A 22,442-nucleotide genomic window follows, 5' to 3' on the forward strand; every position below is an offset into this window, starting at 1 on the left:
CTAGGGCAAATCCCATCAGGTAACTGCAACAAAAAGTTGGTGTCAGCACCCAAAGGAAGAGTACAAATATGCCCTCAGCCTGGTATGATGAAAGTTCCACCTCCGAACCTCACAAAGCCTCTCTCACAATGTCTGCATTTCTGGAAACTTGGGAAAGGGTGTTTATATTCCCATGACTGACAGAAAGTGTTTCTTAAGCTTAAAATCCATTTTTAATTCCACCTATAAAATAAATGTTTGTAATATGTCTATGATTACTTCATAGGTATGGCTCACACACTGTATGAGCCAAGCCTGAAGAGTCTTAGTTACCCTTTAGATATAAGTTATTTCCTAACACAATGGTGCAACACACCTTCTGTGCCCAAGGGTTACTGAAACATGCCAGCAGGGAAACCAGAAATGCACTTTGTGTGAAAGTGTAGAGGCCCGGATCAGGATACCAAACTTGTATAGAGTTTAGTTCTGTCAGTCTTCCCATCCATTTTCTTCTCCTCAGATTCAGTTTTCTCCTATTTCTCCGAGGCATCATTATTACCCTTCATTTTTGTCAGTGGCTTCACAGAAGACTGAACTTAGCCTTGGGATATGACAGACAGAAGCAGCCTATCTCCCCTGTTTATCCAGCCTAAGACAAGAGACCAGATCCTGTGCCTACCTAAATTTACCCTGTAGAAACTGAAGACGTAAACTAAAGTGAGATTGAAGCAGTGAAAAGGAGAATGTTGCTCTAAAATCTCAGTTGTGGCTCTCTCTGAGGAAGATGCTTGTCCCTCCTCAGCACTCATGAGTGGAGTCTGAGCTTATCACTTCTTTTTTACACCAAGCCCTGCTGCCACCAAGAGACCAAGGCATAAGAGCACTGGGATTAACCTGTATCCTTTAATACTTTAATACTATCCTATTAGCACGGTGCTTAAATATGCTGGGGAATTTAAGGACGATTCAAATTACACACTCCAAGACTTTTAGCACCTGGGAAGAAAATAGAGCTTTTGACTGATGGAGCACACTTCTTTTCCTAGCTGTACCTTTGTGACCTGCACATGCTGGTAATGTAATGGAAGGGACTGTAGGGCCTCCAAGGGATTTTTAATTTCAAAATGGATGGCAGATATCCATTCACTAATAAATCATCTGTAGCATTTCTGCAAGAAAGAAAAAAGGCTCAAGGCATCTAATTTTGGTCTTTTGTACTTTCTCCCACCCTCTGGGTTCATAGAGTTAACAGAGTAGAGTTAGAGTAGGGGTGGACAGATGACCAACCACATTAATAGTTGAGAGGTTTTGTTTGTATAAATTTAATTTTAACTCAGCGCATAGTGAGAGATTTATCAATCAGTATGATTTTTTTCCTAGGACCTTATTCTTGCATTTCTGTCTCATGGCACTACTTTCTTTTGGGCAAGAAAAGTCATATAGATTTATTGCCTTTCTCTTCTCTGTGCAGCCTTACCATTGCAGTGCTGCAGCCTGTGAAATTAGCCTATGAACTCCTTGTATCCTGGTCTGTCTGTCTCAATATTCCTCAGATCAGCCTGGTAAGAAGACTTAACTGTGAACATATCTGTCTTTTTCTTATTATAGACTAATGTCAGTGTAGGTAGCAGACTGATGAAATGCAGCAGAGGTTTCTGCTTCACATTCAAATTGCAGTGCATTTCTTTCTTTCTCTTTTCATTCAGTAGGGCATCCACTAATATCCCTAAAATCAGCAGCTACAATGTACACAGGCAGCACATAGCTATGATGCGTCCATGAATTTTTGGATGGTACTGCAAGAGCAATTTTATTGTCTCACAGAAATAACACTCATTTGCACAAAAGCCCATTTTATATCTACAGCTTGGTTGTGGCAATAGAAACAAAAGAGAATTAATGGGTTTAGATCCAATGCAGTGATAAATATTGGCAGTAAAGTGATTTACTGTCTATCTACTCAGGTTTTAAATTGATCTACAGGTGTTCTAGGTACTTACAGCTTGTCCTTCAGCAGAGATAGAGTGTAAGTTCATGGCCTCGCCCTGTTCTGTATCACTCTTTCAGTTGCTATATAGCAAATACAGTAAGTGACACCTCTGCACAAACGACTGGGATGCCAGGGCTTTATTAAATATTTGGATGTCTGGACTTTACATATGTGTATCAGTTTATGCCTTATTTACTTCAAACAAATCTCTCAAGTGTCTTTTCATATGCATATGAGTGCTGTGAGATCTCTCTCTCTCTCCTAGTTTGCATGCATGAGTTGTGCCAGGCTCAAGAGAACTAACACATGCTCATGGGCAAGGAGAAACAATCCATTTTAAAGTTATGTAGCCTGTTATTTTTTGGAGTTATAGGGTGAGATCTGTGGGGTTTTTTACCCCTGGCTACTGTATCTTGGACAGTTACCCTCAAACTTTAACATGGTACATAATGTCCATGTGGGGAACTTGCTTTTCTTATGAATGCTTGCACCATTTAATGGTGTCTGTATTAACCAGACCCCTACAGAGTAAGAATGCCGGAGTTTGGAAGTTGTTAACTCACTTGTCTACCATGGGTCTCTGTGTTGCCATAGTTATTATATTGTCTCCTTGCATTGGCTAGCCAAATGGCCAATCCCCTCTTTGGCCCAGCAGCCCTTATAAGCTGCAGGAAATTTGAATAAACGCTCTTCTTCGCTGCTGGATTCCCTGCATGCTACATCGTCTCTGTCTCCTGGCTTAAGTACCTCTGCTGCCTGTCCCTGCCACGAGGGACAGGCAGTGGGGGGGTGATTCCAGCCCTGAAAACCTTCACAGAGCGGCCGGCAGTGACCACCCAGAAACCCCTCAAACTGCAACATAAGAAGACATCCAGAATAACTTTGTGTGTCAGACTAACAGAATGAGGATGGATGCTTTGTGCTGCAGGCACTGGCCTGGTGTTGAAAAATTTGGAGCTCACTTCCTGACTGTGTCAAAAGTGTATGATGGTTGGCTCTTCTAGGGCCAATTTTTTCCAATGCTTAAAATACCAAGTGGCATTTTTAAAAGCAGTAGGGAGTTGGCTTTCGTGGGGCTTTTCAGCATTCCTATGGAAAGCACAGCTCTGAGTCCAGCAAGCCTTTCAGGAGTCACCCTTGTTCTTCTCCCTGCATGCCGTGCTCGGAGCAAGGGCATCCCAGACATCTTCAAAGCTTCAGATTTAACTCTTAAAAACCAAGAGAAAAGGTATATGGAGAGGTCTTAAGTGTACAGGGCTCCCAAAAGATACTACAGTAAAATTTCCTTTTTAAACCAGACTCAGGATAAAGGTGTGGCTAATATTACATCCCTGTGCCTGAATTACCACTAGGAGTGAATGGTGGCAATTTCCATCTCAAGCTTTGAGTGACTTGCAAATTGTCCTCCACCATGGAGGATTGCATTCCTAGAGACACCCAGGTAGCAGGGTCACAGTGTAAGCAACTAAAGGTATCCAACAGAGTTTTCCAGTGCAATATCTGAGTTTCTACATAAGGCAGAAGTTATTAAAAGTATTTTTGTTGATTTAAGCTGACATGACAGGTTAAAACTATTTTCTAAGTTTTCTTAGACTGCTAACAACAACAATAATAATAAGAATTATATCCCTAATTTTTATGGTAAATAATCACAATAGAAGCAAGTAGTCTATTACCCAAAAAGTTTGCAAGTAACTATCTATCTTGAGACAAGAGGAAAGTTATTCCTTATGCAGGGCAGACAGAGCTCTGATGCTTCTGTTTCTGGCTAATCTTGCAGGGATTGGGAATTCACGGCACTTGAGTTGTCGCAGCCCGTGTTTAGGTGGCGTTTCACATCTGACTACGCTGTCAGGTACACTGAAGTGGCTGCTGAAATAAGATGCCTGAGAACCCACTCAGCCAAGACGTGCCATCTGCTTCATGATGACTGACAACAGCGAACGTCTCTTGCACCCCTGCCAGCGGAATTCTCCTTTCAAATCACATTGTGCAGCACCAGAGTCATTCCCTGCCATGTCATTAAAGCTGGGAAAGGCTCAGACTTTCTATTTAACTAGTAATTTTGCAACTTCTAATCTTTTTTTTTAGTCCAGAAAAGTAAGAACAACCCCAATATACTGTTCTCATTTTCTACACCTAAGATTTTTGCAATTTTTTTTTTTTGTTCAAGGAAACAGTATTATTTTGAAAAGTAAATTTAATTGAAAATAAAAAGGTTTCCTATACAATTATATGAATTATATTATACATTTATAAAATATATCATATACCATATATATAATTCATATATATAATACATATTATATGAATTACAATATATTATTATACATATATATTCTTTTTTCCTAAATTATGTGAAACAAGGTTTTTCTTTAGTGCCTTCTTATGCAAATGCATAAATATTTATATTTAATGCATAAATATTTAAATGCAAATATTCACTCAGGTCTGACTCTATTGCTGTTATGTATTTCTCTGCTTCAGTGCAGTGATGATGCAGGTCGTGGACAGTTCAAAAATAGTAGGTGAAAATTGTACTAGATTCTATGGATTATTATCAGAAAATACGTAGGATAGAATAACCTTCTGTTTGCAGAAATCATTTAACTTCTGTCAGTCTCCAACAGCACAAGAGAGGGACTGAATGCCCAGGTGGAACTCATATCAACTTCCTATCAGATTTCTGAAACCAGAATATGTCAGTAGTCTGAAACTGGGACCAATATTTGTTTAACAAATTGATGTCATCCATGGACATAAATACCAAATGGGGCATTTTTCAGCCATGGCTGAAGAAAATCAAATTGCAAGCAGACACCGAAAGAGATGGTGTCACTCCCTATATGTCTCTTCTGATCTTCATCCCTGTTTGGATCTCCCACCCTTTCCCTTGCACTGGGACTGGGGCTTGTTTCCCCTGGTAAGCCAATTTCAATCTCTATATAAACAGAAAGCAAATTGGTTTGATTTTTTGTTTGTTTGTTGTGATTAGGGGTTTTTTTGTAAGTTTGGTGTAAATTTCTAAACCTATTTAGGTGGGTGAGGGGTTGATTGTAAATGCTTTCTGCCTGTTTCTGTTCCTTTACCTCCTCCTCAGCTGTGCTAGCCCAGATATTTTTGCATCCATGCCTTGAGCTACCTCAAGGGATTGGTACAGGTTTAAAATAACCTGTGAAAAATGGCTATTATTATTCTGGATCAGTTCTCCCCACAGTGTCACAAACAATTGTTCTAGGATGCCTAAAGGGAGATGTTGGAAGAATCTGGGTGGTCAGGAGAGGGAGAGGAGAAGGGCACAAGCTGCCGAAGCAAATGGATGTCAAATCTGCCCTTAGCATGCACTTGGACACCCACACAGGGAGGTAAAGAACTGGTATGATACAAATTCACATCCTAGCTTTGAATGCATTTTCCCCTCAATGTAGATGCAGCCTTAACTACTGTGATGATAATAAAAAGTTCCACTGATGGAGCTGCTGAGAAGCACTTGAAAGAATTTGCTGTTCTTTAGTGCATCTGGAGTAAGAAGCACAAAGGAAGCTATGCTAATGCACTATGTGCTCTGCTCTTTGGGATTTATTTATTCTTCCATTTAAGACACAACTTGCAGCTTCAAGTAGCTGAAGTGTGGACTTGAAAATAGGAAGAGACTAAGTATATTATACAACATAACCTCTAAGTAAACTATCATGTCTGGATGGTTTCTTTCCAGGGTATTTTGTGTCTAATAAAACATTATATATTTTGAACTCTACAGTATTTTCAGCCTGAAATTTCTGTATATGTGCCATTATAAACCATGACAGGGAATCCTATACAAATTCTGAATTTTATGAATACATAAAAGCACATATGTAAAATGGCTGAAAGTACTCTGAATTTGGAGCTCTTAGGAACAAATATATATTACTAGGAGTCTCTAAACACTGCCAACACCACTTAGGTTACATACTGAAATTTCTTGTATCATTCAAGACTGTTGTTTCATTTAAACCTGAAATGGCTTTGATCCCCCAAGAAGTAGATGCAGGTAAGTAGATGCAGGTAAGGCACTTTATTCAGCAAGATGAGGGGAAGCTGACAGACTCATGTCTAAGGTTTCTCTTCCACTCCTGGCTAAGTGGATTTACTATTTTAACATATTTAAAAAAATGTTTTTCTTAATTTTTTTGGTGCATATTTGATAATTCTGCTCCCCAAGACTTGCTCATTCATGGTGATCTGCTAATGGTATTAAGTAGTTTTCACACAGTGTGCTCCTCCTACTCTTCGCTCTACTTGTACGGTTTCACAAGCATCTGTCCCTCCAATATGAAATGCTGGGAGCTGAAATGCATGTCAACTGCATCATCTGCAAATTTTTCCTAATGAAATTTGGCTAAAGTGGTCAGAGCTGCTGCAGACTAAATGAAACTGCCACATGTTTTTGACAATTGAGATGACAGTCTAATGCATCTCTCATAGCTCAGGATGGCATGCATCATTAGATTTACAAAATGTGAAAGAGGAGCCTATGCTAGAAGCTACTGTCCTTCAGGCTCTCGTGTTATTTTTTCATTTTCCTTGAAATTCAGACAAAGTAGAAGCCTTGAAAGATCAACCATGCACAGATTTGCCAGCTATTTAAAAAAAAAAAAAAAAGGAAGGCAGAAAAAAAATTTCAGTGGAGTGGGATGAATTGCAAATGCATAAAATTCAGAACACATGTGACTAGTTTGGTGTAACACCCAGAGCAGGAGAAAAAATCTGTTAAGGACTTTCCCTTTTGGTACATTTTCATACTCTTTTACAGTCTTTCCACTGGCTGCCCACATGGAAGTGAAATGTTTATCTAATTGAACATCCTAGGTTATATTTTATAGGTGAATTTCTTATAATGAAACAGCTCAGCTGGATAGCCAGACTTCCCACAGAATCCACTTCAGTCTGGAGTCAGCATTTGAAGTCTTGGAGTAAGAACAGCCCAGTGCAAGCCTTTAATATATCTTCTGTGCCTTGTAAGTCTCCTTGTAGACTCCAGAGCTCTCAAGTCTGTCATCACGGCCATCAGGAAGAATAAGGTAAAGAAAGAAATATGCTGTCACCTGGGAATTTTCTCCTCAAGGCGCTAGCGACATTTTACATGGCTTAGTTTAGAAGTTCTCCTTTACAGGCAGCACTCTGCATGTCTGCTACTGCTTAGATCCCCTTATCATATATAAGAAATATTTTCAAATCTTAATCTCTCCTGGTTTTCTTTGAGATGACAGATCCACGTGGCAAAAAACTCTTGTGCTATGCAAATTAATGTTCAAAGAACATACAAAAACTAGAGAAATGTATTTCTTGTGGCTTTAGTAAATGGATGCTTGGAGAAACAAGTCATAATATAATAATAAATCTCTCTCAGCACATGAGGTGACAGTGGGTAGGCTCCTGAGATGGAGTAAAGAGCCTGCCTCCATTCATGTCAAAGGAATTGGGCTGACTGACATCACCACAAGTGGGAAGGTCATGGGGATCTACATCAAATATATTCTACAACAAAAACAGATGAGGAAACAAAAATCAACCTCTGAATAACTCCCGCCTGGTTAGAAATGTGCACTGGGCAAAGTAGATATAAATAATAAATCTTTAGCTCTAAAAATTATGTTCTTCACTTCATTTTCTGTAAGGTGAAATATTTCAATTTATGTTATTAGAAATTTAATTCCCCCTTCCCCATGTGCTTTTCCCTCGAGGAAAGCTCATAAATATTTCCTTGTTATTTCACTCTTTCTTAAGTTGCTTCTTGCAAGGAACTTGGAAGAATTTTTTTATTCCCTGTGAATCTTCTCTCTCTTCTCTTTTGTTCCTTTGGTCAAGAATGCGTGTTGTGATTTAACCCCAACAGGCTGCTCACTCACTCCTCCATTCCTGGAGGGATGGGAAGGAGAATTGGAAAAAGGCAAAACTCATGGTTTGAGATAAAAACAGCTTAAGAACTGAAATAAAGTAAAATATATTACAACTACTACTACTACTACTACCGATATGGAATTTCCCTTTGGCCACTTTGGATCACCTGTCCTTGTGCATTGCCCTCTGCTATCTGGCTTGGAGAAGGGCCCTGCTCAAAAAGTTTCCCTTTTTTAATTATTATTTTTTAAATCCTGTAAATTTCTGTTTAGTTTGAGTTATAAACCAGTTAGAAATGTGAATTTCCTTTACTATCTGTTCACTGAATTTTTAAAAGCTTACAAAATGTCCACTTAATTGTGAGTGCCCCAAACTACCCTCAAAGTGCTGGGCCAAGGCTGGGACCAGAGTCCGTGTCCTGCTGCTGGCTGCTCGTGGTTTTGCCTACTTCAATATTTTACTCTGGCTTGAAGCTCCAATCCCAGCATAGAAAAACCAACCAGCTCAGCACTATTCTATCCAAAGGCAGTTGGGAACAGCAGGCAGCAGGCTGGCCAAGAAGTGGCGCTTCTCCACAGCTACCCTATTGCAGCCAAAACCAGCTCTGGATTGCAAATACTCCTGTTCTGTTGCAGTAGTGATGGGGGCTGAATTGGTTGCATATAATGAAATCACCCAGGATGGAGGCTTGCCAGTCCCTGCCTCCAGCAGATCTCAGCACTGCAGTCAGGCTGCTCATCTTCACTCCAGTGGGATGAAGCAGTTGAGAACTTGTGGAGACAAGAAAACACCTTCCATTTTCCCGTCAGCCTGTGAGGCTGCAGGCAAGGGGAAGGGAAAGCACACTCAGCCTCTTGGGGTCTCAGCAAGGGAATAACAACTAACTCTCTTCTTCTCAACACAGAGCAAAAGAGGAACACAGATGAAATTTGGACTAGTCCTGATCTAAATGAGGCAGCAGGTGGTGGCTCTGGAGCAGCAGAGCATCACAGTCCCATGGGGGCCTGGCATGAGCAATTTCTGTGCTTGAGCACACAGATTGCTCTGCTCCTTTCACATCTTCCCCTCACCATTTTGGACTACCTTCACAAAGAAATATATACATAACTTTTAACAGTTAATAGTGACAATTGTGACTTCATTTAGCAAGATAAAACTATATTGCCATAAATTGCCATATTTTCCAAGGTTTTACAGTCCTCAGTTGTCCAAAGAAAATGTAAAGTTACTAGAAACCACAGCAGCCCTTTAGAAATGTCTTATCCTATTAAATAAATTAGAAATGTTTGCAGTCTCCAAAGTACTACTGCATTCATAAACAGTAATTGTGAGGACTACTTCTTGGGCTTTAAAATTTTACAGAGAATTTGCAAAGAGGTGGCTTCATGTGACCATCTTTGGTAGCAGAACAAAGCAGATTTAGTTCATAACTATTAACATTAATAACTCTTGTAGATAAAGGGAGTTGCCTTCCCCAAAGAATCCAATTCTCTCACTGCATCCTTCTATAATAATTCCCAGCACATTTATTATTTGTTTTCTCTAAGTACAAGTGGTAGCCTGATCCAAACCTTGTTGCAGCCTGAGGAAGGATCCAGTCTCACTGAAGCTAGAATAACTTCTTGAAGAGTTTGGCAGCATGATTGCAGAAAAGCTCTTTCTGGTTTTATTTTAGGACTTCTTAAAAATATTCTTCCATTTTCTATTGGAGTTTGCCTGCTTTGCAGTCCAGACATCCCATCTGTACATGTATTAGCATCTAGGTTGTCTCTGTTTTCCCTCCAGCTGCGCTGAGAGACTTTCAAAGTCCTACTTGAAAGTTAGTTTTGCCCCTGATTTTACTTTATTCTTGACATCACCTCTTTAAAGTACAAAGACAGATTTTTGGCACCACTTTTTTCACAAGGCAGTAGTGTCTTGATGTTTAAAACAGTCCATATTCTCACAACAAGGGCACACAGCTAAAAGTAACAAGTTTTTGCCTTGGTTTGGAAAACAAGAAGTACAGAATGGTGTGAAAATTCAAAGGAATTACATTTTTTATAAAACCCAACCCACTTGTTAGAAGCATTTTTTTAGGATTAATTTTTTTTCCTGTTCCCAAGGGATTTTGATATTATTGTGGGACTTTGCTTCAGCACAATATTGCTCCTCCCCCTAAATTAAAACTGAAGGTAGACACAAGGCATGTGTCTCTACAGACAGAAGCTGCATGGAAAACCTAACACAGTTTCAGAGCTGCAAGCTTATCTGTTTAAGGATATTACTAAGGAACCAGATGGAGAATAGTTTTCCATAGTTAACCATCTGGGCCCTGAAATGATACACTCTGCCCTAAGCATTGCTATGGGAATTGACTTCATGATGGGAAAAAGCAGAGAAAAAGAGAAAAGCAGAGAAAGAAGAGCATAATATTTTATATTGTAAAAAGTGCAGCCAGAGTCACCATTTTGTCACACATTGCAGTTTCTTCATCTCTGTTTGTGTTTATATAACCTGTGGGATAAAAAGAAGAGAAAATAAGACTTTCACGGTTACTATAATGTGGTAGCTGTGAAAGAAATCAGAGATGTTATTTTGCTTTTAATGGAACTTTGATTGAGTCAAAGTGCAAGGGAGTAAGGCAACACTGTTTTTTACACTGATATGTAATTTTAGGTGGATTAATTTTTTGAGTTCTGCACTTCAGGGCTTCCAGCCAGTGCCGTGTCCACAGCTGAGAAATGCAGTGGTTTGCAGTGATCAGAGAAAGGTAAGAAATATGGGATGTTCCATTAGGTTTGTGGAAAACACCAAATGCCTGGTAACTAGATGGAGTCAAGGCAAAATCTAGAATGAGTGGATTTTCTGAGTAGTCCTGCTGTATCATCTTAACGAGAAACCTGTAGGTAAAACGTCTTTAGATGTTAGATATAAAATAGTACTGGAACTAGAAGATGGAACAAAGATATTTTTTTCTCAAGTGTACATGAGGGTCTACAACTGCCTTGTTGGTTGCAGTCTTTAGCTGAAGTTTTAAAAGTTGTCCAGGCATTCTGGCTTTTTCCTGCTATGTTGATTCTCCAACATCTTACATTTTGTCATCTTCTGCTGAGCACTTCTCTCTGCCAGGACAGTTATAGAATCTTTTTACTTTAGCTATTCACCTGCCTTTGCAGAGCCTGTAGGAACCTGGAGACAGTTTTTCCTTCTGTCACTTTTTGAATGGAGCTTGACAATGGCTTTGCTTTCCTTAGTAAATTTGGCTAAAATTGTACACCTAAAAAAAAGGATAAAAGGTAAATAAACCAATAAATCAGGTTCATCTCAAAGTTGTGCTGAGTTTTGAAGTACTCAGATAATGCAGGTTAGCTCTAATGGACTATTTAATAGTATGAACGAGTTACTGAAGGTCACTAAGCAAATTTCATTAGCCTCCATTTAATATTAGAATGTTTTACAGGGTTTTCGACTGTAGCTTGCTTTTTTATATGTTGAACAGGTCTAGAGAAGTATTAAATAGTTATAAAAACCCAGAGAACAGGCCATTCAGCACATTCCTAGGTGGGATCCATCAAAAGAAATAAAAAGTTTAAAATTTTCATGACCTTCATCTAGGCAGGACTGACATTTTTCTTGATATATGTATGTTACAACTGTTCTGTAAAGGGAGAAAACAATCCTTTTAATGGTTTAAATCACTGTTGTATCTTACACTTTAATGAAGTCCCACAGCACTTGAGCCTGCTGGCACTTGGTGTGTTCATGCATGTTTATTGCATCTGGATGCTCTCAAGGAAATAACAGATAGAACTAGTTATCAGGTAATTATCAGTTTATGAACAGACTGTTTCGTCTTGCCACAAGAAAATCTATGTGGTAAAATCTGTAATGATTGCTTTTTGTTACTTTGTGTCACCGCCGTGGAACAGACTCTGTGCTTTGATGCTGAGATTGGCTTCAGGGTGCTGATGGAATGAAATAGTTTGTGTGGGTGATATCACACAGATAGGTACATATCTCACCCTTAAACTAAATTTTTATGAGACTATCATTAAGAAAAATAATAATAAACCTAACATTAATCCTTTTCTTCATCATTATTACACTGCAGAACAGGAAAACATGACTTGTATGAAAAGCTTGGCTTGGCAACCATAACATGTGGCCTGCAGAAGATAAGGAGGTCATGCAGGCAAATAGATCACTGTTTTCCAAAATATTTTTTTCCTTCTTATTAGTAGTATATTTTATTCTTCGGGAATTTATTGATTCATTGGAAATTTGTCCAGTTAAGACATGTTGAACTGACACACTTCCCAGTCAATTGGTAGCAGAGCCTGCAGTTGAACCTGTGTTCCTTCCTTGGCAGTTGACCTGTTGGTAACCCAGCAGTGAGCTCTGCTTCTTAACAAGCAAAAATATAAGTAATAATTTATATCTTACAGCACAGAATGCCATGAAAAGTGTGAGGAAAATTATTTTGACTATAAAGAGGAAAGTTGTTAGGTTGCAAGAAGAGACAGAAATCTACCCTAAGCAAGGAGAAATGTCTGGTTTTGCTTTTCTTGTGTGCAAGCCTTGAGCTAAAAAGGATGTGTCACTGTAAACATCTGCTTTGAGGCAGCTCAAAGAGAACAATGAAAAGTTGCCTTTGTGTTTGAAAAGGAATTCTTTCCAATAATTTTACCCTAGAATTCTATTTGCCTAAAGACCTGTTGTCCTGCTGTAAATCTCACTCTGCCCTTTTCTGCCCACATACGGCACAAGTTATAGCTCACAGAATTCATAACTGAGTTGAGAATGACGTCATTCAGGACATAATTTTTTTAAAGACAGCCTTAAACACTGTTTGTTTTGTGTACCCAAACTGCTCTTGGCTATCAGTCAGAATCTGCCAAAGGGATCTGTTCTGCAAGATCTGATCAGCAGACTTTCACCAGGGACGCGTGAACCTTGGCCTGATGTTTCTTAGTCCTGCGGTACCACATTGCTGCAGCACCTGTCCTCTGAGAGCAAAGGTGGATGACAGCCTCACTCAGTAGAAAGGCAAGGTAACACGTAAGTTAAAGTGGTAGTAAAAAATCCAAATAAGACAGTGTTATTTGTGAATATTTTTCTGAAAGAAGACTAAGCAAGATGTTGAAGGATTTCTATGAAATCATACCCCATAGTTGTTTTGTTTGCCTCTTCCTGAAAACTGTAACTTTCCTTGTACAAATAGCTCTTTTTAAGAGATAGTCCATGATTTCAAACCTTAAGTGGTACTCACAGATGGCATCTGTTGGCAATAGATCCTTCGTCTCTCAGGCTGACCCTGCTGTATACTGAGTAAGAAAAAGAAAAGTTCTGCCTACCCTACACGTCTCAAACTGCAGGAAGACACCAAGGAAGATTTTGGAAAGGTCTGAGATGGCCAAATCCTGCAGTAGAGACTTGAAGACATTAAAATCAGAAGTCAACAAAGCCCTTATTATCTCTTTCTCTTTTTTTTTTTTTTTAATGCAGTTCTCAGGCTGCAATTAGGCCCCTACTCCTTCAGCTAAAAACAAACCCAGAGAGACCTTTTGCGCAGAGAGGAGAGAGACTTCCTCAAGAAGAACTTTATATCAATTGCTGTAAGTTGCCTTTTTGGCATTCATGAATCTTCAGAAGTGGCTGCTGAGTGTGTGCCACTGCAGTGATGTCCAGGCTGCACTGGATCAGCTTCAGCATCCTGCAATGCACCACCCTGGGAGGGACAGTGCCCAGTGAGGTGAACTCCATTTGCTTAGAGAGTCCATTCTCACTAATGGGAAGTGGCATGAAATACTCAATCATCATTAGGTGGTCAAAGATTTCAATCTGCTCATAAAATTGCATCTAGGGTAATTGAGTCACTCAGCGCGAGTGTCTCTAATTGTCTTATCAAGTGTTCCTCTGGCTCCGAAAAATGAGAGAATGGCATGTTTTATTAAAAGACAGAATTTACAGTAACTTGACTCTAGAAGCCCAAAGCCTACACAGACTTAAACTGTGGCACAGGGACTTAGATTTACTCTTTCTGATGTTTCTTTAAATGCACTATGAACATTTGTAAAACATGCCACATTTAGAAGTTGTCTGAGTTTAGTTTTACAAGCACTGTAGGAAGCATGATCACATTTTTGTATTCTTCAAATAGATGTGGAACTGAATACTCTAGAATCTGCGAATACTTGAAACAAGATTTGATATCAGAGATGATTTCAAAGTCCTGAACTAAACACCTTGTGGAGATAGAGCTCCTGTGTTTCATTGTGATTTCTCTAAATGAACTATAGAGTTAAGTCAGGAGAATCATTGTCACACAGTGCTGTGTGTGCAAAAAAAAAAAAAGTTTATATGTGTTTAAAAAAGTGTTAAGACATGTAGGAGAAAATGTTTCCTGGCTTACTGTTAAACACCAATTACCTTGGGCTTGGATTTGAGTTAAAAACCTCTGGAGCTGAGAGAGTGTCTGGGGGAAATACAGTTGTGTGTTGCCATAGCTCTGATCCTCTTCCTTCAGCCTCCACCTCCAGCTGCTACTTGGGAGAAGAAAGTGAGCTAAAAGCATATTTCTTATGGGCTGAACACTGCTGGTAGAGCATGGTGCCATTAAAGCACCTGAAAATCTATTTATGCCACGCAGAATTCACAAATGACAGGTTTTAACTATTTTAGTTCCCCTTAATAATGTTCAGCAAAACACAGTCCTGTATATTCTATGATATTTTCCCCCCCCGATCCTACATATTGTGCTATTTTCGGCTCTTTTTATGTTATTTTTGTTTTCCTTCATGTTCACCTGTTTTAACTCAGTTTGGCCAGTAAGATCCCTCAAACAGGAATGATCACATAAAAAGTATAGTGTGAACACTTACCTTTTATTCTTGGACAAATTGCTCACTGCAAGGTAGAGTGTATCCAGAATTGCTATACATAAAACAATGGCATTTTTATTGTGTTGTGATGAGAATAGTTCACCTTGCTTATGACCTCAGGAAGGCAGAGTGTTTCGCGCATGCAATTTTAGCTCATTGAGATTTCAAAGATCCCTTTCGAACATATATCACTAAAAGCCTTCTTTCAGCACATTGACTCTTTGTTCTTCTCTTCTATCATCGAGTTTAACATGCTGATGAAGGCCTGCAGAGAAGGTAGCAATGCCAATATATCGAGCCTGGAGAGAAGAGGACTTTGAAGGAATGCGAAATGAGTGAAGAGAAATTGGACTGAAATTCAACAATACAGAGAGGAAGTGGGAAAGAAATAAAATTTTAAGACATCAACAGCAAGTCCACAATTAAATTTCAGGCTACCAAAACCAAACAAACAGAAAGCTTAGAGTCAGACTGCAGAACCTGTGTTTTTTTCATGTGATCATATTGATCACAAGGTAAGGACCTCTGTGGGATTGCTCAGTCATAGACATACAAATTAAATCTGTCCTCTCTGTGTGGTGGTTTAGCAGGATCTCATCCTCTAGAGACTGGTGTGGTGGATGACAGCAACACGAGCAGAGGTTTATGATGGCTCTTCCAGTACCTATGGAAGATGATTCATAAAAGTGAGTACTCAGTGCCTTCAGGAGAGAAGTTACTATGGTATCATCAGGATTAGACTGACCCACACAAAGCAGAAGCATGTAACTTGTAAGATCTTCTGATGTTTCCAGTCACAGTTGTCTGTGACTGCAAGACTGCAAGTCTGTCTAAACTCCATTCTGCAATTCATTCCTTACAATGTAGTTTTGGCCTGTAATTTTTCTAGTTTTGTTTTAAAAGTCACAGCTGGGGGAGAACATCATCAGTTCCACTTTAAGACAATTGTCCATAACTTAATTTCTCAACTTTGATTCTGCCTCTTCTGTCCAAGAGAGAGAAAAACAGGAATCAAATTCACTCACAGTGACAAAAAAATTTGTATGAATGTTTTCTTCATACTAATTGTCAAGTAGTCTTGTTGAAATGTAAGCATAAAATAGATAATAATGGAGTTTTCATTTCAGTTTTTTGCACAGGAAACTCTGGAGGCTTCCATCTTCTTGTTTCAGGAGCTGTACGAAGCAATGAATTTCCAGGCTGTGTTCCCTCCCAAACACTGGAAAAAAACTTATAAAGGAAGGGAAAAGAGAAAGGAAGGATGTTGTTTATTTATAGCATCTCTTTATATCATTGTGCCTCTGCATGCAGAGTCTTTGTTCTGCTACATCTTAAGCATTTGTTCTTGAAGAGACTCATGTATGGAATGCTGTTGGAAAAACAGGAGACTCAAAGCACTGAAGGCAACGAGGAGGTTTTTAAGAACAATAAAAGGAGATGCAAACAAGCAAATGGCAAACTGAAATAGACATCTCAAAAGTAAGGAATTTTTAAAATCTACATTATAGTCAATAAACAAAATAAAAGGGAAACATATAATCCTTTTTAAATTTGCAAAAAGTTTGTATCAACATTTAAATGCTCAGTGAAATTAATTAGTTACTTTTTTCTGATAAAGAAGTGTATCAATCTTTGAAAGGCAGCAGGGAAAGGACAGAAAAGTGCAGGACAGTATTGGACAGAAGTGTGGACAAAGGAGTTGCCTACAGAGTAGCAAAGCAGGGTTAGCTATAGCAACAGGCCTAGAGAGCACACACATGCATTAGTTTCAGGAAATGAGCAAAGAAATCAGTGAACCTTTTAAGTGACATTTAGAAAAGTTCACCATTTCAGGAGCAATTCCTGAGAACTGCAAAGCAGAAAATAAATCTATATCTAGAGAATAGACACTGCTTTCTGCTTTAGATTTATTGCTTTCAAAAAATAAAAGAATTTAGCTGGGAAAACTAATATGGCCATGACCCTTCATGCAACTATTTAGACTGAGTGACTGCAGAATTAGGTCCTCGCTCACAACACATTTCCCTGATCCACGTGATCTGACTTAAGTACTCAAGTCAGCTCATCCCCTAAGTCCCATTGAAGCCAAGGAGAGCAAAATGTAGGGTTGTGACCTGTTTTTCATCTTTCCGATGGCAAATTTGTTAATGCACTTAACGTGACCCAGAGGCCTTAGTCAGAAGCCAAGAAGCAAAGAGCTGCTTTACCAATGGGCTGTTTCCCTGCATGGTGCACACAGGACAGTAATTTGTCTGCCCCCCATGTGCTGCAGCAGAGTCTGAGAGATAGGACCCCAGCGTGCCCCCAGTTAAAGCCTCATGGCAGGTAGTACATGACCACAGAACACTTACTGCCAGCTTTTCAGAGGAAACACAGGAGTCATGACACAGTGTGTCTTAGGCGGGTGCACGATGCCCTGTCGATGGTGCCCTTTGGCCAGAGAGGCTGTGAGATACTTCCCCAGGTTCAAGCTGCTGTCAGGTCATGCTCTGGAGATGCTCAGGGAAGATGCACAAATTAAACCTCAGCACATTTTAGGAGGGGTCCCAAAATTGGTGGAGTTCTCAAAGGTGTGGGTGTACACAGGCCAGACATTATGAAAGTGCTGTCACTGATTTCTAGCCTTGGCTGTTGGGACACTCAAAATTTGAGTATTCATTGAAGTGTTTCCACTAGTGCCCAAATTAGAAACGTGTTCCTAGATAGCTAATCCAGAACAGAGCCTTCTGTTACCACAGTTTCTTTATAAATATTAATAATTTACCACCAAGTAGATTCACTGTGAAGCTAAATAAGCTACTGTGCTATACTACACATTAATCTTACCGGAGTCTCAGTGGGAAAGTGGAAGAAAAATACTTCAGTGAGAGATTAGACCAGGTTATTCTCAATGGAAGATTAATCCAGAAATAGTCTCTACATTTTCTACTCATTTACGCAGCAAAATAACTTATTAAATAGTTTCTAAAACTGCAGGAATTGGGAAGTTTTCCTGTGACAGTTGTGCCACACTTTACCCCTTTCTTTTCTGTTTTACTATTTTTATGCTTTACATGATAGCTTCACCAAAAAAAAAAAAAAAGCTGAGTGTAAAAGACTTTTCAGTAGACTTAAGAAAATAAAGATGAAAGGAACCTAATATTTTTATTTTATTACACTCACTTTGAGAAAAGCTCTTTTTTTTTTTTTTTCTTTTTTTTTTTGCTAAATCATTACATTTCCCTGCTTAGAAAAATGTTAGGGAAGGATTTTTTCCAGAAGTGTATAAATTTAATTGGTTCTTTATAGTGCTAAAACATTCTATAGAATGTGACAGGGTTTTTCTATAATGTGAAAATGGATTTTAGACCTGTAGAAAATCTAACTCAATGTCCAATGAAAAAGCTTAAGGAAATTTACTGTGCAGTGATTTCAATATATACACATAGAGGTTATGAGGTATTTGAGAAACTCCTTTATCATAAGGAGTTTCTAGGTTGCTGTACATGGGACAGGGAATACCAGATATTCTACTATTGTGCAATTTTTTGTCCTGGTCTTATGTACTTTTAAGACTAATCAGAAAATGGATTTCTTTTGCTGTTGGGAGGAGTTACTGGGGTCTTGGTCTGTTCCTAAAAAGTGTTTCTAATTCTTTAGATCCCTTAGTATTATTGAGGTTGTGGCTGAGGAGAGAAGGGAAGATGGGATGCTCTCCTGATTATACCCTGCCTCTGGAAAGTCCATTCTCAGGTCCATATGTGTATGGATCCACCTGATGTCACTCCCAGAGGTACAGGGCTACAAGGAAGAATCTGGAAGAGATGTTGGGTCTCTTAGCATCCTTGGGAATCTATTAATCTGTGCTTTTGAGGCTAGCAGTACTTCCCTGACCCCATTTCAGTACTATGAGAATAAATATAATAGGTGTTAAAGAGAATGCAGAAAGGGACTATCTGTATACTGGGGCAGACAGAAGGCAAGATGATTCACATTTACCTTAGAAACAAAGACTGGCATCCTGGGATTTAAGAATAAAGAGAGGAACAACCCTGTGCTGTCATGGAAAAGTATGAAGCAGATCACATAAATTTATACTTATTCTAAAACATAAGGATTCAGGATTTAACTCTCAAAACAGAAAATACTGACATTTGGTGATTTCCATGGTAATCATTTTTCTTAGGGTCATTTGGCCTTGTGCAAAGCAAACAGCTGTGTAGATGTCTTTCTCCATGTACATAATTATTTTATTACAAAAACACTAAGGATAGAGTTGTATTTGAACAGCCAGATGCTCTTCATTACTCTTTTGAAAGTCTTGGATAATTTCCTGTGTTATTTATTGTGCTCAGGCTATTGCTTACTGGGCTTTAAGATCTTACTGAGATTTAGACAATATTTGAAATACCAGTGTGGTAAAACTGCCATGCAAATTCAAGAAACTACCCTAAATTTATAGGCTCAAACTCAAAAATCATCTTAAAGAAAAAAAAGAAAGAAAATAAATGAAAGAGTTAAAAGAGCTGACAGTTTTCAGCAGCAGTTGCTCCTAATTCACTTTGGGAAAAGGACAAGAGGGACTTCACCTGCTCCAATTAAAGAACAGGTGATCTGCGGGGTTTCTTTTCCCACATTTTTTCCAAGTTACCATGGTTTTACCCATGGCCCTAAACCAGAACCAGTTACAACCCTCCTGCAAAACAGAGGACTCTCATTATGAATGTCTGCTTCTAAATTTCCTTTGCACAGTTGAATGAATTTCCCACAGTACCTGGTGAGAGGTTCACAGCCTCTCCTTGCCCCTTAGAACAGGGACTTCAGTTCCAAGCAGTCCCCTTAACGAGTAGAAAACTTCTTGTGTGCACCTTTTGCCTCCCACAGTAGACTGCTGGAGGAAACCATTTGTTTTCTGGGTTCCAGTGTACTACTCTGCAGACAAGCTTAAATGGTATTATCTTGTGCAGCCTGGACTTTGCTGCTCATCAGTCATCACTGTAGCAGTGGCAGCTTGAAACGGTATCAGCCAACCAGGAAAAATAAAGGACTTCTTTATACACTACATCTACTCCTATTATTTAAACATTTGGGGGTAACACAAATATTTTTTTTAGCATCTCATATTTCTCTGTTCACAAATATTTGTATAACTGACTTTTTAGCTTGTACAGATCAGTAGAAACCTCAGACTTTCCTTCCTCTGTTAAAACTCATTTGGAGACTCTCTCTTATGTGAACATGTGAATGCAACTTGTGCAAAATAATCCTTGGTCCTCAAGACAGTTACTGGTTTTAACAGTTTTTTGTTTCCTTAGTGGCAGCTATCAAAAAGATGTTCTGCTTTAGATGAGAAGTCCACATTACATTATATGTAATTAATAGCAAATACCTGAAAAAAAGATTTGTTAAATGCATTATGGGTTAAAACAGGTACGCATAAACTAGTGAATTTGGAAAAAAGCAAAGACTTTTCATTGTCTGTGGTGGCCAACTACAGAGAATTGTTTATTGAGTAATAAAATTATGATGATTTGCATTTTATATTTACTTCAGGTTATAATTGATGGAGATATTTTTCCATGAAACATCTCCCTAAATCGCTCCACTGATGGAGTCATGGTGGAATATTAAGAGCTTGCCAACAAAATGACTCAACTGAAAGCATATAAAGAGATTTAGAAGTGGATATTTAAAGGCAGTTTAAATGCGTAAAAGGTATTAAGTGTGTTAAGTAAATATCGACATGTAGATCCTTTTACCCATGATCTTTCTCTTTTATCACTGTTTTCTTTATTTCTTCACTGTATCAGAAGGTTGTTTAGATGCTCCATGGTAGGAACTGTTTGAACACATAATGAAATGTATATGGTTTCCTATGGAACTTGTGTTTAACACAGATGTAAACAGAGTATAAGAAGCCTCCCTTATGCAATGATTAACAAAAAAGCAAAGATTTATTTTTGGTATGTTAAGGGTCTCAGAGTATAATCCATGTTAAAACTTATCATCATAAGTAGATTTTTTGTCTCATTCAAATGTAAGCCATGAATAAGGTGTGACACCCCCAACCCATACATGACAAAAGCACAGCTGTAAGCATCAATTAACATGGAATGAGCATCATATCAGTGTTTTGCTTTTTAAATAACTAGATTATCTTCTGACTGCTAATGATAGATGCCAATATGATTATTCATTCAGTTTCCCAAACAAGTAAAGAATTTAGTAAATTCCAGTATGTTCTTTAACTGGTACAGTGTCATTAAAATAATACTCAGGAGATGTACATAGTATAAACATTAATACTACCATTCATCCTGTAACCCCTGTCAAAGTATTTGCTTCCCACGAATGAGCACTGGTCAAACATTTTAGTTTTGAGCTCATTGTTCCCATTCGTACCATTTTATTGTGAATGTTATTGCAGTACATTTAAGAAGTGAACAAAATATAAATTTGAATAACTGGGGATGAAGCTTTGACACCATAATGTGCTACTAGTGAATTTTTCTGATACTTCGTCAATGTGGGTAAACTGTATGGGTGCAAAACTCAGTGAGAGTTAATCCTTGTTCTGGAAAGGAGAGTTTGAATTAGGGAATGCTCATGACCAGTATGTTTTGACCTTCAGACCTATCTTGTATAATAGCATTTGTCAGATCCTGAAGACTCAAAATGAAATTCTAGTTAGATGTAACTCTTTTGTCTGCTGCTTATAACAAGATTTGGGATCCCCTGGGGTTGTTTCAGTATGTCAGGTTAAGCCTGTTTAATCTCCTTATGATCAAACTTCATCCTCCAGAGTGGATAAGTAAGGCTGAGTTTATCATAGACAGGATTATTTTTTGTTGCTTTGTTTTGGTTTTGTTTGTTTTGTTTGTTTGTTTGTTTTTTTCCTAAGGGGCAAAACTTCACATCACAGTTTAAGCAGTAGAGTCTGAGGACCTTGTACTTGTCCTTACTGAACTTCACAAAGTTCTAACAAGTGAACTTCCTTGCAGTAGTTGCAGCTCAGCTATGTGCCAGCAATGACAGGAATATTTTATTTTTTCCCTCTGAAATGATGCCTTAGGGGACCTTTGATGAGCACATATTGTTTTCAGCTGCTATGGAGGAGCTGCCTGGCTGACAGGTCACTTCCCTTTGGTGAGTGCTGCAGTGATTCACATACCAGCCAGGTCTTATTTGCTTATTTATTGGTTTTTAGCACATGAGATAGAGGTTTCATGCAAAAGTGAAGTGTGTTCAAGGGTTGTAAATAAGACCTTGAGTGCCCTCTTTATTTTTATCTATCTCTGTACAGCCCTGCCTGGTGAAGCATTTCTCTACACAGTAATTTTTATCTGTGACATTGGAATTTTCTTGAATAGAAAGCATTATCTGGCGTAGAAATTGGAATTTTCTGGGAAGTGTATTACTTCTGCTGGTGAAACAGCAACCTCTTTGCCTAGGATACCTTGGCAAAGGGCTTGACAACATGTGTATTGCAATGTGCAGCTCATTTCGCTTGCCAGAAGTCAAAAGGATTTAGTGGTGCTAACAGAAAAAAAAATAACCAAGTACAACAGAATTACCCAATGACTTCTCTCCATACAGAAGAGCCCATCACTACCTCATAAGGTAAACAGAACAATTTATGGACCAAAGAGATGAACGTTACATTTTAAAAGTTGAACCTTTTTGAACTCTTGGGATCTTCTTAATTGTTTAGCTACAGGCAGGTCTGGTCCTATACCTGTACATCAAGG

General features: G+C 38.6%; 2 long non-coding RNA genes across 3 annotated transcripts in view; both read left to right on the plus strand.

The window, feature by feature from the left end:
* LOC135417626 (uncharacterized) overlaps positions 1–15,396 on the plus strand; it is an 82,990-nt gene extending 67,594 nt beyond the window's left edge. The window contains exons 3-4 of one of the 2 annotated variants that reach the window (XR_010432148.1): positions 13,340–13,449; positions 15,303–15,396. This is a non-coding gene — a long non-coding RNA (uncharacterized LOC135417626). The remainder of the gene's footprint in view (positions 1–13,339; positions 13,450–15,302) is intronic. The other variant, XR_010432149.1, reaches the window with a different exon arrangement.
* Positions 15,397–15,949: 553 nt separating this feature from the next.
* LOC135417627 (uncharacterized) lies at positions 15,950–21,834 on the plus strand. Its single transcript, XR_010432150.1, has 3 exons — positions 15,950–16,194; positions 20,248–20,409; positions 21,767–21,834. It is a non-coding gene; the product is annotated as an uncharacterized LOC135417627 (long non-coding RNA).
* Positions 21,835–22,442: the final 608 nt, after the last annotated feature.

The sequence above is a fragment of the Pseudopipra pipra genome, chromosome 7 (genome assembly GCF_036250125.1).
Source record: "Pseudopipra pipra isolate bDixPip1 chromosome 7, bDixPip1.hap1, whole genome shotgun sequence".
NCBI lineage: Eukaryota > Metazoa > Chordata > Aves > Passeriformes > Pipridae > Pseudopipra > Pseudopipra pipra.